Genomic DNA, 4512 nt, shown 5'->3' with positions numbered 1-4512 from the left:
TTGATGGTATAAGGTGTGAATGAAAGTTAATTCTTTCATCAATATGTTAAAAGATTATCTTGAATTTTTACAGCACCCCTAAAGACCACAAGTTTCACTTTCAGCAAAAATAATCAGGGTACAGCAGTAGTTAAGCTCATCAACAAGAATCGTTCCAGAGAAGCGGTGGAAAATCTCATGATACGTTTGCAAGAGAGTCTCAAGGTGGACAAGACGAAAGGGATGATCGTGGAGTTCAGGAGGAGCAGGAACGACCGACCGCCCCCCCCCCCCCCACCGCCCACTACACACCAACAACTGGGTAGTGGAGAATACCAAGTTCCTCAGAGTTCACTAAACTAGTGATCTATCGTGGACACTCAACATCTCCTCACTTGTCAGGAAGTGACTGCGCCTCCCGAGAAGACTGAAGTGGGCAAGGCTACCGGCCACCGTCACGTCAACCTATATGTACTTGATCGAGAACGTCTTCGCCGGCTGCATCACAGTGAGGTACGGTTACTGCAGAGAAATGGATCGGAGGTGTGGCCGAAAATGTTCAATTTATTGTCATAATACATGAAATTTCTTTTTGCCTGCTGCAAGGGAGTCAGATTCACCACTAACTGCCTAAGCCAGTCAGAGAGAGAGAAGCAAAAGAGACCCCCCCCCCCCCCGAGTCACCGAGCGTCTGTAGATTCGCTTCCGCAGCCTCCACAAGAGTCCAGTCCAAACCATCATCTCCAGATCCGAACCTCCGACACGGTCAGGGACCCTTCAGCGCCCTCGGCACCTCCTCGCATCCCGGTTCCAATACCTGGTACTCCCTCCAGCCAGTTTCCAGCGGTCGGCAGGCCGGCGCGAGTCTCCCGACAGCGGCCTCCAGCACCCCGCAACTTCCACACGGGTTCCTCGCCTCGCGTCGCCAGCAGCACTGGTTCTTCGGCCGCAGATCCCCCCTCGCTGGTCCATCGCCGAGGTCTCCGTCCCCACGGGTCGTCCCCCTCTCCTTCTCTCTCTCAGACGGTGCGTGATCTTCCCGTCCTCTGGTTCCCTGCTCTAATCCTCTGCTTCCCAAGAGTCTGCAGCCCCTCGTGGCTGCTGCCATCTCGGGCAGTACGGAGTCGACTGGGCAGCTGGACCCCACGGGAGCGCTGCCTCTCTGCTGCCTTGCCCCCCCCACCCCCCGGCAGGTCCGCACCAGCAGCAGATCACTGGAGTCTCCACCCTCCCCCTCCCCATCGACGTTGTCTGAAGAGGGCGCACAAAATCATCGAGAACCCCTTCAACCCCGCGCCCAGCATCTTTCAGCTGCCTCCGGCGGGGGAGATCCAGGAGGATCCACCAGGCTGGGGAACAGCTTCTCCCAGGGGCTGAACGAGTGATGACTAATTATTTAACAATATCTATTTTAATATATGCATAAATAAACTTGATCCACAGAGAAATGTTCAAATATGTCAGGGGCTGTGTCTGAATTTTACTTATCGATCGATCTATCTATTTTTTTCCATATACACATAAAAATTTTGGAGCTGTTCATACCATCAGTTCACAATGAGAAATGCATTGGCGAGAAGCCCAGACAAGTACGCGCTTGCCAGAATTTACCTGCCTGGACCCATCTCTTCCAAGTACCAGGATTCACCAGGAAAAGCAACATTTGGGCTTCAGCTGCACATCTCTTGAATAGGTTTCCTTCCGATCCAGGCCTCATGAACATCGGCAGCTCCGGTGTGATCAAAAAGGCGCATTCTTGAGACCTCGGTACGACCCTCATCCCCTTGGTCGCCTCCTCAACCTGAACGTCGAACAAAACAGCGGAGTGCGGGACAGAATTCCCACGCGGAGCACCAAAGGCAGGCGTGGGCAGCCAATTCTGCTCACCACCACCCCCCCCCCCCCCCCCACGCTCAGGGCAAGGTCAGCCGAGAGGTCAGGGTATGCGCAGAGGGTCAAAGCACAGAAATGCTGAGGAAGTCAGCAGGTCCATAGGCGATTACAATATATGACCGACATTTCGGGCCTGAGCCCTTCCTCAAGGTGGAAGCAGAAAGGCTGGGGAGAGGAAGGGGGGCAGAATGGGAGGGGAGGAGTCCAAACCAACAGACAAGAGGTGTTAATTGGATAGTGAGAATTAATTTTGGCTCTATGAAAGGGATGAGAAACAAAGCTGGAAGGAGATGATTTTGGGAGTACTTTCAATGGAAACTGTAGATGAGGTGTTGTTCCTCCAATTTGAGGGTGGTCTCAAGTCTGGCAGTGCACGAAACCATGGACAGGCATGTCAGCGAGGGAATGGGACGGGGAATCGAAATGGTTGGTCACTGGGAGGGCCACGCTATTGCGGCAGACAGAGGCAAGGTGCTCAACAATCCATTCTCCCCGTCCAATGCAGTCACCTATACCTTGAGGTCCAAAACATTGGTCATATATCTTTACACCCTGTGGACACTGAGTCCGGCCACGTTCCTCCGGCATTTTTGTGTTTTGAGTATAAATCACAGCGTCTGGATATTTTCATGTTTCAGCACATGTAAAGAAGGGCAGTGACCTAAAAAATCCTGGCAGAGCTCTCCCAGGTGAATTCCTGGAAACCCATTTCTTTCTTCCAACCGGGAAGAAAAACTGCCTACCTTTTCTAAATTGCATTTCCACCTCCAGTATTCGTGTTTTTGTTTGTGAATGACCAGTTCAAATAATTTCCAAGCTCTGGTCCATCAAAATTACATAATTGTTGACCACCTCCACATTGCAGGTAACCAAGCTCAGCCAAGATGTTGCCGTGGGTCAAATATGAAGGCAGAATACAACGTCAATGGGAGACTGAGCAGAGTGGGCAAACTGAGAGATCTTGAGGCCCATGTCCACAGGACACTCAAAGCTTATTGTTCATAAGGTACAAGGTATGTCGGCCTTCATTCTCCGTGGGATCGAGTTATAGAGCTAAGAGGTAATATTGCAGCTAAACAAGACCTTGGATCAAACCCACTAGGAATATTGTGTTCAGTTCTGGGAATCTCATTACAGGAAAGTCTACAGATGTGGTTGAGGTAAAAAGATGATCATGGAGAAACTCAGCATGTCAAACAATGTCCTTTAAAGATACACAAGAAACATTTTGGGGTTAAGCCCTTTGCAAGGTATGGAAAAATGTAGGCAGGCGCCCGAACCTTGATGAAGGCCTCAAACCCAAAACATTGATTCTGTAACTTTACCGCTGCTGTATAAAGGACACGGTTTGACCTGCTGAGTTTCTCCAGCATCGTGTTTTAACTTAAGTGGAGGGAAGATTTGGATGCAGAGATTTACAGGGAGGCTGCCGGGATTGGCGAGTGAGCCTTATGAGAATAGATTTGAATGAACTTGGCCCTTTGGTCCTTGGAGTGACAGGGGATGAGGGGGTGATCTCTCAGAGGTGTACAAGATTGATCACGTGGACAGCCAGAGACTTGTTTCCCCGGGGGCCGAAATGGTTAGCGCGAGGGGAGCAAAGTTTCAAGGTGCTTGGGAGTAAGTACAGGGGGTGGGGGGAAAATGCAAGAGGTAAGTTCTTCACCCAGAGAGTGGTGGGTGCAGGGGAATGCGCTGCCAGCCACGGTGGTGGAGGCAGGGACGATGGGATTTTTCAATAAAAGGGACCATTAAATACATATGTGGGGATGAAAAAAATGGAGGGGAATTCTAGGCAGTTGTAAGAGTAGGTTGGCATATCACTGTGGGCTGAAAGGCCTGTAAAATGTGGTAGAGTTCTAAAGGTGAAAGGTCGTGGACCAGGAACATCGAACTAACATGCCCCCACCCACCCCCCCCCAGCCACTGCTTGACTGCAGAGTATTTTGAGCAGTTGTTTTTTTATTTGCGGTATCAGGGGGCTTTCTGACTTGCCTCGAGTATTTGAAACATTTCCCCCACATGGGGGGGGGGGGTGAAATCACTGAGCGGCACTATTAACAGCGCCAGCGACCCGATGTGCCTGTAAGGAGCTTGTACTTTCTCCACGAGTCTGCGTGGGCTTCCTCTGGTTTCCCCCCCACCCTCCAAAAACATAGGGGGTTGCAGTAAGTGAAGGGAGGAACATTTAGGGGAGGCATCAGGGGTAGTAAGTTTTTAAAAAATATAAAACACAGAGAGTTGTGGGTGCCTGGAATGCCTCGCTGAGGTGGTGGGGGAGGTTGGAACAGGAGGGACATTTATGAGACAGGCACATGGATGCAAGAAAAATAGAGGGTTATGAGGTAAGGAGGGTTTAGTTTTCTTTTGATAGGAATATATGGAGTCAGCACAACATTGTGGGCTGAAGAGCCTGCTCTGTACTGCTATTTTGGGTGTAATTGGTCTGAATTGCCGGAATTGGCTTCTTCTGCACTGTAAATAAAATTTAAGAAATTTAAAAAAAAATTTTAACACAACCAGTGGAGAGAGAGAAAAAAATCTCAGGAGTGAGCTCTGCGAGTTTCTAGCGAGCAGCCCCCATTGCGATTTTCATCAGCACGTGGCTGTGTCGTTCATGCATGCATCGAGAAACACAAG

Source organism: Narcine bancroftii, chromosome 2 (assembly GCF_036971445.1).
Source record: "Narcine bancroftii isolate sNarBan1 chromosome 2, sNarBan1.hap1, whole genome shotgun sequence".
In the NCBI taxonomy this organism is placed as follows: domain Eukaryota; kingdom Metazoa; phylum Chordata; class Chondrichthyes; order Torpediniformes; family Narcinidae; genus Narcine; species Narcine bancroftii.
Note: the sequence above shows the minus strand (reverse complement) of the source record.